General features: G+C 39.3%; 1 protein-coding gene and 1 pseudogene across 3 annotated transcripts in view; both read right to left on the bottom strand.

Moving 5' to 3' along the window:
• The window catches only part of PAPSS1 (3'-phosphoadenosine 5'-phosphosulfate synthase 1), a 281,936-nt gene that overhangs the window by 11,960 nt on the left and 254,782 nt on the right, over nucleotides 1-15,194 (bottom strand). The gene's annotated exons all lie outside the window — the stretch shown is intronic.
• Nucleotides 10,856-15,193, bottom strand: LOC100011110 (splicing factor 3A subunit 3-like; annotated as a pseudogene).

The following is a 15,194-nucleotide window of genomic DNA, read 5'->3' as shown; positions in this document are numbered from 1 at the left end:
ACTCACCGGAGGGATCTAATTTTTAAAAAGGGAAACAAAGGAAAAGAAAAAGAACTTCAATTTTGCTGTACATTCACAGCAGAATCATCTTGAATCAGAAAAACAGATGCTCAGAAAAACATGGAAAAAACGTGTTTCCAACTGCAACAGGTAACATTTACATAATCTTATTAATTCTTGATTCTTTGGAAGCTAAGTTCCCTAATTAGGCTCATGTCAACAAAGCCAGAGGAGATACATGAGGAAAAACAGCCTGTAAAATTAAGGTCTGCAAAGGTCTGCTTTACAAATATCATCTCCTCCCTTGATACTCACAGCCACTCTAGGCAGGAACTATTATTATCATCATTTTACAGATGAGGAAACAGTTTGGGAGATGCTGTGTTCCAGATGGCTCAAGGAATAAGGGATTTGAACTCAGATCTTTTTTTTTTAACCTTTACCTCCTATCTTAGGATGACTTCTAAGACAGAAGAGCAGCCAGGGTTAGGCAACTGGGTTAAGTGACTTGCCCAGGGGCACACAGTCAAGAAGAGTTTAAGGCTGTATTTGAACCCAGATCCTCCAGACTCCAACATGCTACCTAGCTGCCTCAAAAATGGATCTTCTTGACTCCAGGTCCAGCATTTTCTCCAGTCTACACTCAGGTAATGACTGACACTCAACATCCAATCTTTTACCAATGGCTAAGCAATTGACAAACTTGTGCAGGAACGGAATCGCAATCCTGCTTATTGACATTCCCACCATAAGCAAAACCAGAGGCCACATTCAGAGGCTCCTGAATGGAAAGTTCCTTCCCAAGATCTCTTTGGAAGGAAATAAAGGAGCTGGTTTTGTTGTGTGCCTAAAAGCAACAAGAAATGCCATTTTATGAGCCATTCGGTCATCCTGCCCTGCAGTGCTCACCATGAACGTAAGCAAACAGACCACCATGATCATAATTGCAGTTCATGGCTCAACATCTGTTGCAGAATATGAACAAATAGAGAAAAACTCATGAAGAACTTGACAAGATCCCCCCAATTAAACATCTGGATGTGGGATCAGAGTGCCAAGATTCGAATACTAGTTCTGCCCTGGGGGCAACCCTAAGATATTCTACCTCTCCAGGCACCCAGGTCTTCATTTTAAAATGAGAGAGTTGGACCGGATGCCCTCCAGGTCCCTTAGAGTCTTCTATCCACAGTCCTGGGATAACAGGGAGGCATTCCAAAATCTGCAAACACTTAAGTCTCATACAAGTTAGCAAATAGTTATTAAGCTCCTACTGTGTTGAAGGCACTGTGGTAGGCCCTGGGTCTAGAAAAAGCTCCTATTTTCTATTCATTGCAAAATTATTAAACAAGAATTAATCAATCTAAAGGCTGGCATACAAAAGGTTTCATGGCTAATTCTGAGTTGACTAGAAAATTAAAAGACCATGATACCCCATCCCTAAACATTTCAGATAAGGTAGAGTGGAAGAAACTCTGGATTGGAAGTGAGAAGCCAAGTTTCTAAGTCAAAGATCATCACTGAGTAGCTGCAAAGCCTAGAATGGATGAACAAAGAACGGTTGGTCAGACTATTTTCCAACAGGATTTGTAAGACCTCTTTGCAAGAACCAAGACCTGAAGTCTTCAGTCTTGTTCTTGTCATTATCCAGTGAACAGGGTGAAAGCACATATATGGTGCTGATCACATTGTAGAAGAACAAAGCCAGAAAGACATTTCACAGATCTTGGATGTGGGAATTTTTCAGATGATGGGAATTTCCATGGAAGTTCCCAGATCATGAAGTCTAACTCCTTCATTTTATAGAAGGGATGATTAAAGTCCAAAGATGAAGCAACCTTCTAAAGGAGCATAGCTAGCAAGTAGTGGAGGAGGGATTTGAACTCAAGTCCTTTGACTCCAAATTGAATTTTCTTTCTATTCAGAACCCTTAGTTAATATATTCAATAGCAAAACTTGGATCTAAAATCTTCTCTACAAGCTGGAATCATAGACTGAGACAAATAAAATTAAATTTGACACAGTAACATCAGTGCAATAAAACAAAATAGAAAGCAAGAGAGGGAGGGGGGTGGAAGGGAAGAGGGAGGAAGGAAGGAAGAAAGGAAGGAAGGGAGGAAGGGAGGAAGGAAGCTCCCTGAGGTCAGGGACAATTTTATTTTAGCCTTTTTTTTTAACCTTTTTAAATTTTTAAATTAAATTTTAAATTTTAATTTTAATTTAAAACATAGTAGATGCTTCATACATGTCTGCTGACTAACTGCTCTAATATAAATAAATGGAAAACTTTAAAGGTTTTATTCTGTGGACACTTGGGAGTTGGAAAGGCCTTAGTTTGAATCCTGCCATAAGTACTTACTTCCTTAGCTGTGTGGCCTTGAGGCAATTTACTTACCACTCTGAACCTCAGTTTCCTCATCTGTAAAATGAGGATAATAAGAGCATTTACCTCACAGTGTTATTGTTAAGGATCAAATGAGATAGCACGTGTAAAGTGTTTTGCAAACCCTAAAGTGCTAAATAAATGCTAGCAATTAGTATTTCCAGAATGATAACAATACCCCGTAGTGTAAAAGCACTATACATGGAAACAGCTGGATGGTTCAGTGGATTGAGAGTCAGGCCTAGAGAGGGAGGTCCTAGGTTCAAATCTGACCTCAGACACTTCCCAGTTGTGTGACCCTGGGCAAGTCACTTGACCCCCATTGCCTAGCCCTTACCACTCTTCTGCCTTGGAGCCAATACACAGTATTGATTCTAAGACGGAAGGTAAGGGTTAAAAAAAAAAAGAAAAAAAGAGCACTGCACTTAGCTAATCGAGATCTTAAAAAAAAAAGTTCAAATATTTCCCCTGATCCTCAGTAGCTGTGACCATGAAGAGGTCCCTTAATCTCTCCGAACCTCAGTTCCTTCCAATATTCATAGACTATCCCTCACAAGGTTCCTGTATTAAAGGAGAGTACTAAAAAGAATACTGTATTAAGTGGGTATTAAGATACTCTACACATTCTTTAAAACTACTCCCATGCAAGTGATCATTATTTCTGCAGGATAAAAACGATCAGAGGTTCACAACGGCCGTGCCGGCAGAATGGAAGCTTTAATTGGGCTTACCAAGCTGGAGAAGTTTCAAGATCAGCCCTGGCAGTCACTGAATACAACCCAATTTAGCCAAGAAGAATTCAATGCCTAATGCTAGGTCCTGGGAATATGAAATGGATAAGAGAAAACACGCTCTTCACTTCATACATTAATCTTAGACTATGTTCAGAGTTAGAAGACATCTCCCCTATCTTTGAGCGTGCAGCACTGCTTTCCCTCCCCCCCACAAAGGCATCTTACGGGGAGGGAAGATCATTTGGATGTTTTCTGGGAAGGGTCTATGTGTCAAAATGACTTTTTTTTTTACAAGAAGCTTCCATTCTCCTGGGGAAGTACACATGGCCAAGTACAAGGCAGGGGATATGCTGAGGAGCGGAAGGATCTGGCCAGAGTGCTCTGGTAATCTTTGGAAAGGAAGAAAACAATTCTGGCTGGAAAGATCGGGGAAGGAGGACCTTGAGCTGGGCCTCTAAGCAGGATTCTGAAAGGCGCTGCTTAGAAGAGGCAAATACACTGAGCCAGGAAACGTGGAGAATCAGCCCTGTAAGACGGCATTTAGACCAGTAAATGAGGTAGGTGAACCTCAAGTCCTCCCAGGCACTGAGAGCAAAGTGGCTGCTCCCAGGCCTGTGACTATTAGAAACACAATCTGACCGTCTCTTCTTAGAAAGTGTGCTTATTCAATATGATAAAAGGGACAGGCTAAGTGAGGGCTAGGTGATTCCCTAGACTACTCAAGTTCGAACTGTCCCAGGACCAAACTGATCTGCAAGGATCTCTGCAGGATCCACACAGTGCGCCTACACTGTTCCTCCTCTCTGAATGTCCCCACGCCTCCCTGAGTCTAGCTGCCCAACTCTATAGCCACTCCAAACAGCTTTGGCTGATGAAGAGATCAGGTTGCCGGATCAAGGAAGATGACCCCAATGGCTGGGTCACTCCAGACACAGGCTAAGGCAGTGTCAGGTCACTTCACTCAAGATGAAGTTCTCTTTTCCACGTAGATCAGACAGTGGTTGTGCTGGCAGGACTCTCTCAGACAGGACAGAAGATAGATCACTAGACAGGATACTTCACACCAGGATCAGAGGAGACCCGAAAGTCCAGGAGCTCAGACCTCAAGAGCTGCTCCCCAGGTTCTCCCCCTCAGAACTGTCCCAGAATTCTGAGACCAATTGTCAGCTTCAACATCCAGCCTTCTCTCAAAATTACATTCCTAGACTCTCTACCACCTTTCATTCCATACAAAATCTTACATTTATATTTCCTTCACTTTCCTTTTCTTCAGCCCAGAGCACAGGGAGGCTGGAAAGCTGACTGATGATGACTTGGAATTTGAGGGGCTGCAATCATTGCTATCACGCTGTGGAATGGATGCCATTTGCAAAGGGTCAATGAAATCCTGGGCAGTGGGAAACACTGAAGGCTAAATGTGTAGTGACCTCCAAACCCAGGGACTCATTCAGCAGGGCATTGTGGTAGACCAAAAAAGACTAATTAGACTGCAAACACTGATAAAAGTAATGTTCACAGGGAAAATGGTCAGACAAATAGGGTAACATCCATTTTGGGTTGCCACATTTTAAGGAGGACAATTTGGGCCATGCCCAGAAAATGGCAACCAGAATGCTGAGTAGTGACAAAAAAACTATCTCATAGCAACAGTAAGCAAAGAACTATAAAGAAAGTGGTCTTGGTGTTGTTTAGAATTTGTTTGGTTGGTTGTTTTTTTTAACCTTTACTTTCCATCTTAGAATTGATTCCAAGGCAAAAGAGTGGTAAGGGCTAAGCAATGAGGGTTAAGAGATTTGCCCAGGGTCACACAACTAGAGAGTGCCTGAATTCAGATTTGAACCCAATACTGCTCAGCTCCAGGATAGACACTCTATCCCTACACTACCTAGCTGCTACTGTTTGTTTATTTTCAAGAGAGGAAAGGAAGGGAAAATGTTACAAATAGGATAGCCAGAGCATTATCAAATAAAAAAGGGGCTAAACTCATTCTTCTTGGCTCAAGAAGGCAGAACTAGAAATAAGAGGAAAAGCTGTGGGAACAGGATTTGGATTAACCTAAGGAAAAACTTCCTAACCATTAGAAGTATCCCCAGAATGGAACCAACTGTCTTTAAATGAAGTGAGTAACCTTCTTTGGTCATCTTCCTTTGGAGGCTGGATGTTCATTTCTTGGGAAATTCCTGCATCTCAAGTGGATTCGAGTCCAAATGACTTCTGGAGTCTTTTATACTCTGAGATTCCAGGATTCCAGGTTTAGGATAGTACCCACTCCCATTTCATTCTAGATTATAAGAAAGTCAGAATAAAAAATAGACAAGTCCTAAATACTTTACAAAACTGATAAAATGCCAACATCATTAGACAGTCAGGAAAATGATGGATTTTTTTTAAAGGAGGAAATAAATATGCCAATCTTAATGCTGACCTTGAAGGCAGAAAAATACAAAAAAAATGTTCTTGTAAGCAGTCTAGTGAAAATATAAAAAGTGTTTACACTGCTACATAACAGTACTTTTATATGATTGTATATTGCAAATAATACTTTTAACTTATTAGGCTTAGAAAAGTACATTTGTAAGAAACATTTCTATAATGTTTTTATCTCTCCTTTTTAAAAAATTTTACTTAATTTTACTTATTTTTTAACTTAATTTACTTAATTAAAAACTCTCCTGTCAACAGTAACCAATATGGAAGTGTGTGTTGAATGATAATACATGTAGGACTCAGATATAATTGCTTACCATCTCTGAGTTGGGGAAGGGAGTGAGGTACAGTTTAGATATTATAATTGTGGAAAATGTATGCTAGAAATAATTATTACATGTAGTTGATGTAAAAAGGAATTTGTTATTCCTTTTTGCTAATTTAACAGGGTACCTGGAGGTCCTCTTACCATAGAGATGTGTAGTGATTAACCAGCCCACAGTGACAAGAAGTAGAAACTACAGAGACAAGAAGGAGGAACCATAGAGAAAGGAAGCGAGGTAGAAAAAGGGCATAAAAGGGCCAGGTTGATCAGTTGCTGACAGTTATGTGCTGGCAGTTGTGGGAAAGTTGGCTGCTGAAGAGTGTGTTGGGTTGGTGGTTAGCATTTAGTTGCTGGAATATAAAAGGTGAGCCTGAACTTACTGAGAGGGCTTTTGACTTTTGGTTTTTGAGGTTTTGGGCTTTGGGCTTGGGCTGTTGGGTTTTTTCCCTTTCTTGAACTTTTTGGGAGGTGGTTGGTCTTCATTGACAGACCAAATTGGGGTTGTATTAAACACTGATAGGGTTGGTTTTGATTGGGTGGATTGGGTTGGAACTTTGTGGGGTGGTTGTTATTAGTGGCAGTTATAGGGTAGATAGTTCGGTAGTAGGCAATTTCTTTCTCTGCCTCTTTCCTATATTTCCCTCCTTTACTATATTCTTTTGCTATCTCTATTTTAATTAAACTAAATTGTTAATTGCTAAAAGTTGCCAGAAGTTTTCTTTTCTCTGGCTTAAAGGGAGAATATTAATTTACAACTCTACTATATTCTCATTAAAACTTAAGTTATTAAAAGCTGCTCTTTTATTTTTGTCAACCCTCTAATTTAACCCTTACATTGGGAAAGTAAAATATCTTTGAATTTTAAAAAAAATTCTCCTGTCATTGATATATAAGAATGATTTCATGACGGACACTCAGCTTTGAATTCCTATAACCATTATCCTTTCCCAGTCATATGAAGCACATTTAAGCTGAAAATAATTTCTAATTAATCTTAAAATTACCAAGTTAAATGAAAATATTGTTGCGTTAGTAATTTCACTAAATTTCATAAACATATATGCTGATATGAATCCAAATGTACAGTAAGACATTTTATATGCTTTCTCTGAAATGACACAAAGAACTGAATTTTCAATTAGATCTTAGTATGTTTCAACTCTGAAAATGTCCCAGTAGAATACATGAAAAACATGCACACAAGCTGAGGCTGGTTTTAAAATTCAAAATATTATTATGTATAGTTTCCTAAAAATATTATGATAGAAATGTGACAATTTCACAGTCTCTGAAAAAAAAATAACAGCAGCCTATGGTGGCCTAATATTATTATCTGAAGTAGGGTCCATGAACTTAAAAAAATTTTTATAACTGTTTTAATGTAATTTGTTTCCTTTGTAATCCTCTGTATTTTATTTTATATTGTAACCTCCTGTAGTTACATGTTAAAATTCTTGTGGGTGGACACCTGAGAAGGAGATTGGAAACTGAGGAAAAATGGATAGAGAAGAGAAAGAGAGAGACAAGGGAATAAAGACTCAGAGATAAGGAGTTAAAAAACATGGGTTACATCTTGCCATGGCCCTCTGATGGAATCGAGAGAGGGCTCTACACGTGCCCTCAAACTTTTGTTGGAGAGTTTAGGAACGTGGAGTGGGAGGTAACTAATGAACATGTGACATGGCATAGGCTTTAACATTGGCTCAATTGACAATCATGTAATCAGAGGAGGAGATTAATCAAACAGGTGACTTGGTAAGAAATGTGGTCTAACAAGGTGGGAGCTAGGACCCTGTGGCAAATAATGTCCTCAGGAATTCCTCTGTCCTTTGGATTGAGGATTTGGAAATACAATAATCAATAAGTAACATGACCATGAGTGTGGCATATAAACACATAAGATACAATATCAATACACCAATCATACTTTCAAGATGCTAATATAGCTGGTGTCCTACATATTCATTTAAAAATATGATTTTAAGAAGGGGTCCATAGGCTTCATTCAACTGCCAAAGAGGTTGTCCATGACCCAAAAAATGTTAAGAGCCACTGGTCTAAAAGATGAAGAAAAGGAATCATGGGTCCCAAAGGAAAGGGTCCAGTCACAGGACCAACTCTGCCTCAAGAACAGAAACATATGTGACCTCAAAGACCAGATGCTCTTAACTAACTAGATTGGGTAGGATTTAGAGAGATGCCATTACATGGAGAAAATACTGTGAAGAAATAAAGACATCAAAGTGTACCCTAGTGGTTTATAAGTTGATGAAAAATTTAAGTGATCTGCGAACCACTAAATGCTAAGCTTAAAATGCTAACTGCTAGAATAATAATATTTATTCATTAGTATTGTTATCATTGTAATTCCTCTTTTTAACCCAACCCAACCAAATTCTCATAATGTGGAAATTGTTGTTCCAGATGCTCCAGGAAAATGCAAGTTTGAGATAATGTTCCTCCTCTCAGGAACCCAGCTGGCCCAAGAAGATGGGCACACATAAACAGAAGAGGCCTAGGACTAAGTGCCAAAATGAATAGCACAGACAAGAAAATGTTCATATCAGAAGCTAGGGATTAACCAGAGTGTCTTCAATTAAAAAAATTAATGTGGAATAATTTCCTTTGTAATCCTCCATATTTAATTTTATGAATTTAAAAGCTTCACGCTGAGGAGGAGGCTTAGGCTTCCCCAGATAGCCAAAGAGGTCTAAGAGCCCTTGCTTTAGAAAATGGGGACCAAGTCTTGTAGAATGAGCAGGGTTTGGATAGGGGCAGTGTAAGGTATTTAGGCAGAGTTCAGACTTTAAGTGGAAGCGTGAGGAGCCAACAAAAATACTGAGGCTGGACCCTTTGAAATCCTGCCTCTTCTCCTCTTCCCTGACTTCCACTTTGACATTGTGATCAAATCCCATAAATCCACCAAACTAAGGCAATGGTTATTGCTAAGAGGTCCACGCTGGTGCTCCCCTCCTAACCAAAAGCTAGTTTCCATGTCGGTTTTCTAGCCTCTTCCAACTCCATAGAACCTCTACATGTGAATAAGGCCATTTATTTCTTCGGGGGCTCCCAGCCATTACATGGCCCAGCCGCTTGGGCTCCTACCTAGAGCAGCTTCCACAGTTAGCCAAAGCAAGGCTATCCTAGTTCCCAAGCCCTGGAGTCACCGTCTTCGCCTTTTCTACCAGTCCTCATCTCTTGTCCTTTTTCTCTCAGCTGCTAGAGGAATGCTCAAAGGCAGGGAAACCCACAGAAAAGCCTTTCTTGAAGTTGGTCCTAAGCAAGCCCTTGGCTGGGCAGTGCAGTTATCCTTTCCTTCTTTTCCAGAGGGAGCTGGCTTTTAGTCACAATTAGAATTTTAAATGACAGAATAGGAAGAAACTTTGGGAGCTAGTAGGTCTAACGTAGGTCTAAAGACAGACATGACATTTCATTGAAAATAATGATCATAACAAAGTTTTAGTGCTTTGGATGCTCATGAAGGCAAATCTGGCATGGCACGTGGGACAGTCTGGAAGGCACAAGGTATGAAAGGCTGGAGACAGGGAGACCTGTGAGGGGACCCTCGAGTCATGCAAGCAAGAGTTCTCGAAGATCCAGACTGAGAGTAGTAACAGTGGTCTTGGAGGGGAACCAGGGGAAGCTGGGTGGCTCAGTAGATTGAGAGGCAGCCTATAGACAGGAGGTCCTGGGTTCAAATCTGGCATCATACACTTCCTAGCTGTGTGACCCTGGGCAAGTCACTTAATCCCCATTGGCTAGCCCTTATCACTCTTCTGTCTTGGAACCAATACACAGTATTGACTTTAAGACAAAAGGTAGGGATTAAAAAAAAAAAGAAATGATAAAACTTAGTGCCTAGATATTAAAAAAAAAGTCAAAAGGACGGCAAGATTCAACGACTGGAAAAAAATGGCAATATAACAGGTAAAGCCAGGGAAATAGGAAAATGGTTCAATCAGGTAATCAGTCATCAAGTATTTATCTAGTTCCTTTGTGCTAGAGACTGGTTACAAGTAACAATCTCTGCTCAAATGAATTTACATTCTAATCACAGAGTCAAGTACAGATAAAACTATATTACAAACCAAGTCAAGTTGACAAGCATTTATTTAGTGCCTACCTTGGGCCAGAGGCACTGGGCTAAGTGCTGGGGATACAAAGGCAATCCAACCCAGAAAGTTAATAGATACAAATACATTCACATGGAGGGAGAAAAACTAGTTAAATTCAAATCGATCTGTAAAGGTTTCATGCAGAAAATGACATCTGTGCTGAAATGGGTGAGAAACAGAGATGGCATAGTTTGAGAGAGAAAGAAGATGAATTCCAGTTTGGATAGGTTGAATTTTAGGCCCAAGTAAAAGATCTAAGTGGAAATGTCCAACTGACATTTCCATGAAAATCTGGAGCCAGGGCCTGAAAAGAGACCCCAATAAAAGAGTGGTAGTTGTTACCTCTGAAAATTAAGGTAAATGACAGACAACAACCTGAGCATGATCAACTTATTAATGAGGTTAGCAGTAGCCACAAATTGGATCTATGGCCTATCTTGATGGCCAGACAGTAAAGTAGGGCACCACCAGCCTTACTACCATTTTGGGGAGTACAGAGTTGGACAGGTGGGGAAAACAATGTGATTGGTTACAGAGTAGGCAGTATTGCTGGAGTGGGAACAACATGATTGGCTATTTGAAAGAAAGAAGACTAGCACTCACATGAGGCTAATAACCACCTCTCTCTGACAATTAAAGAATATAATTGTTTTATAGAACCCATCCACATCTTGCAGACCTTGTTAGCAGACTCTCTGGCACCTAGAAGAATTTAGTAGGGAAATAAGAACCACCTTAATCATACAAGGACAGGCAAGGATGGACAATATACCTTTAGGGGATGATAACAAACTATCCTCTAACGTTAAATCAACTCAGAGGAAAAGTTGACTCGGTCATAAAATTAATACAGCACAAAATCAACTCCCAGAAGTAATATTAATTTTTTATATTTTCATAGTTTTTAGAGTGATTCACATAGAGGAAAGAGTTACAAATATGAGAAAAGATGAGCTCTCTTAAGATGAATATAAGATGAGGACATATCACGGGCAGCTAGGTAACAGAGTAGACAACACCAGACCCAAATTCAGGAGTACCTGGGTTCAAATTCTGCCTCAGGCACTTCTAGCTGTAGGACTATGGATAAGTGATTTATTATTAGCCCTTATTGCTCTTCTGCCTTGGAATCAATTCTAAGAAGGTGAGGATTTTTTTTTAAAAAGGTAAATGGAAGAGGACAAGCCTAGAGTGCAGATTTCAGTCTGTCCAGACCCAAGGAGGCCAACTCCTCACAAAAAGAGAATGAAGAGAGGTCAAAATGGGCTCCAGCATGGAGTCAGTGCACTGCTTGTCTCTTTTTGGCCAGCCTGGAAAGGTACCATTTTCCCACTTCTTCTCAAATTCATTCTGAATCTTTCTGAATATCCCACAATATTAAACGAGCTCATTCTGGTCTTGCAGGGGCTTCACCCTATCTTCTTGGAGATACTCAAGCAGCATCCCCAGGTACCTGTTGTACTCTGAATTCTTCCTTTCCTTTGGAATATCAAACAACTGGTCAAAGATGGACAGATATGTGATATAATCTAGTTTCTCAGATGCTTTTAGGTCAATGTATTTAAGATAACAGTCGTGAAGATCCAGGGAATGGCCATATCCTTCTTCATCAGTGAACTCCACCAAGTTTTATGCTTCTTCACTAGGATTTTCTCTGGCTTTCAGGAGCTTCTCAAATTCCACTGACATTGGTACACAAATCTCATTTGGGTACTTCTGGCAGAATTCTTTTATCTGATTGAGTCTATTATAGAATTTTGCAAATTCATTTAGTCCTGAAATAGCACTGAATTCCTCCTTTCTTCCTCCATCCTTGTTATACAAATCTCTCAGGTTGCCACTGACTTCTAAATACCTGTCCTGCATAGCCCATGTGCAATGGTCTGAGTTAATCTGTTCCCAGAGCATGGACTTCTTAGTAAGCATCTCCTTGGCCATGACATCCATGAGCTGCTCCTTTTCTTCATGGTTACATCACTGCTGCTCCAAGATCATCTCCATTTTCCCCCAGCCGCCTCCACCTTACAACCAGCAGCCATGGTCGGAAGTTGCTGAGAGTGCCTCTTGGCGTGCTTGGCTGCCCGCACAAAAGACAATTCTCATATCTTTTTGGCTTTCAAGGGGAGGATTTTGTGGCCTCACATGGTTAAAAACTGAAAAAAAAAAATGCTATCAGCTTGGAAAAATTACAACTAAATCATGACCATTTTCACTCATCCCCTTTCTTACTCACCAATATGAAAATAAGATTTGATACTGGGAAGGAACAAGCAGTCTCAAACATCAGCAGAGAACTAGTCCCAACCTGGGATGCTCTGTTATGCTTCTGTGGCAGAACTAACTTGCCCTCTGTCTGATCTCCTTTTGGGGTGGTGCCATCTTTTTATTTTCTAGGTTTCCATAGCCAAAGAATTCACCATCAAGGGCCCAGATGAATGGAGATGTGCCTCTCTGTGCTTAGCTGGGTTTGACCTTGGAAAGCAAAGACAGCCTCTTGCCAGGACTGTATAGGAAGCCTTTCCAGAACAGTGGAACCAGACCTGTCAGAACTTGGGCTTCCATGACACAGGCTAGAAAATCCAGAGTTCCCCTCCTCACCAGGAGGAGGCAACAGAATAGACCACACTCACTCTAGAGTGAACTCCTAGAAGGATAATGGGAGATACGGACAAGAGTCACAGGAAGTGAGAGGAAGACAGGTACCCACAGATATCCCTGGCGGCAGTACTAAAATCAGTGAGATTCATCAATGCATTGAAATAAGTAATTTTTTAGAAGTCTTGGATTAAAGGCTAACTTAATGACAACTAGCAATAAAAAGGTGAAGAGCAATTAATAATCTATAAAGGTTACTGAGAAAGCATGAATCCCCCCCACTGTCAGAGGGGAAGAGGCTGCAGCACTATAAACTGTTGTGCCTTGCTCTTATTTCAGTCATTAGAATTACAGAAATGAGAATTTCATTAAATCCCTACACATTCCACAACTGATAAAGCAAATGGGTCTACAATTACGAAAAACAGATTTACTCTTAAAAGCTTAACACTAGCATCTGAAAGGGGGTGATGGGGTTCTTCCTAACATACCATGAGATTTTTTGACAGTAAAAAGCACCTTGTGGTCCTATAATTTAAGTCTGTCTTTTTGTACAGTATCATATAATCCCTATCAACAAATGCCATGACTGATTGTACAAATACATGTAGCTCTTTAAAATATTTCATCCCATACTATATTAAACTAGCCAAATAAGAAACTGCAAAATCATTAATTACTTAAAAGCTGGCATCGTATGACTTCCATTAATCAAACACTAGACAACCTCATATGTCCATAATTAATAACTATGTTTCTCTAATACTTCAAAGGCTATTGGCCTTACCACAAAATTTTAATCACTTTCCAACACAATTCCATCAACTTAATTCTATTTGAACATGTAAATATAAAAAGTTAGGCAACTAAGAGAGTTTAAAGCTTCCCAAGTCACAACTTATTAAGATTTGGTACCAAAAAAAAATTTTTTTCCAAGAAAATGAGCCACTCATATAACTAATGTAGAATTCATCTTTGGAAAATCTTATGAGAGCTGATGTAATTATTTATCTTTTGAATGATTAAAAGAGAAGCTGCTTTAAAACAGTATTAGGCATATTTAAGGAAAACACAAATGTTATCAAGAGCATTTCTAACACATTAGTCACCTATACACACATAAATTCTGAAGTTCTGCATGTGATTATAACAAAACACATGGAATACAATGGGATTTGAAAAAAAAAAAAAAAGCTAGGATTTTTTAGAATTTTTTCTCCTGACTCAAAGAAGAATAAGAAAAAGTAACATGTAAGAAAGACACTGAGAACTTGGGTTATGGACAATTGGTTTTTAAGTTGCTTAACCTAGCTCAGCATGCTTTTGCATCTATAAAATGGGGATATCAGCACCTCCTTTACAAATCCTAAAGTATGATACCTTCCTTTTGTCTTTGTATCCTTTGTGTGTATAGCCCAGAGCTTGGCATGTAGAGTAGGCACTTACTGTTTTAAGAAGAAGAAAACCTGGGTAGAAAACACTGAAGACCAAGTAAGTATCTTGCACTGGGAAGAATTAAAAAACAAAACCACTTCTATTTCTTTTTTTCCCCTCCAGATGAATGAACATTATAGCTTTTATTGAGAGTTACCAGTCAGCCAATGCAACTGAGTTTTTAAAAGCCATGAGAGGAAACATTTTTAAACAGTTTGATTTTTTTTTTTAATCATCAACTACTAATTCCTCTAAAATTTGTGTCAAGACCAAGAATAAATGATGGAAGAGAAGTCTAGAGAGGAAGTGGCTGTGTAGTTCTCACTAGTGCCATATGGAACTCCTGGTGGCCATCCCTCCCAAATGAGCTCCATTATGTGACACATACAGTAGCACAGGTGAAAAAGGACAGCCCAGTCTCAAAAAAAAAAAAATCAAAACCTAGAATTTCTCTATTTAAACTTCCTATCAGGAGCCCCATTCCAACAAAAGCCACTGGAATATTCCAGGGAGTTGTGACTTTTCTCAACATGGGCACACTCTCTCCATAATAATCAATCAATATTTATTAAGCACCTATTATGTGTCAGGCACTGTGTAAAGTGCTATGGAAACAAAAAAAGGCAAAAGGCAATCTCCATCCTCAAGGAACTCAAAATCTCATATAGATTCAACCAGTCTGTGGTTATTCTAAGGAGATACTTGAGGTTAAGTGACTTATTTGGGGTCACACAGCTAGTGTCATAATTTGAACCTATATTTTTCTAGTTCTGTTTCTGTTTGTTATAGTTTCTAGTTTCTGTTTGTTATAGCACGCTACTAGGCAGAAAATACATTTTAAAAATGCTGAGCCTTTCCCACTTTCCACGTAAAAACTGGACTACACCTTGGAAAAACAGGCAAATAGTTCATTTTAAGGCTTAAGTAACCCACAACTATTTCCCTAGAACCTAGTCCCACCTAGCAAATGCAGAAGTAATATAAGAAGAAATAAAGGATTAAAATTCTGAGATTAAATTTAGGGTTGACCTCTGACTGTGTGCCTTGAAAATGATAATAAAATAAATTAGGTGGTCCAGTTTCCTCTATATGAGAAATGGAAAAACAGGCTAATGCATTGCACAGCCATCAGAATAAAGGCCCTCCAGAATAGAAAGAGGAGGTAGAATATGCATATTTTAAAA

Source organism: Monodelphis domestica, chromosome 6 (assembly GCF_027887165.1).
Source record: "Monodelphis domestica isolate mMonDom1 chromosome 6, mMonDom1.pri, whole genome shotgun sequence".
Classification (NCBI taxonomy): domain Eukaryota; kingdom Metazoa; phylum Chordata; class Mammalia; order Didelphimorphia; family Didelphidae; genus Monodelphis; species Monodelphis domestica.
The sequence above is the reverse complement of the archived record's forward strand: the minus strand, read 5'-3'. Positions and strand labels throughout refer to the sequence as shown.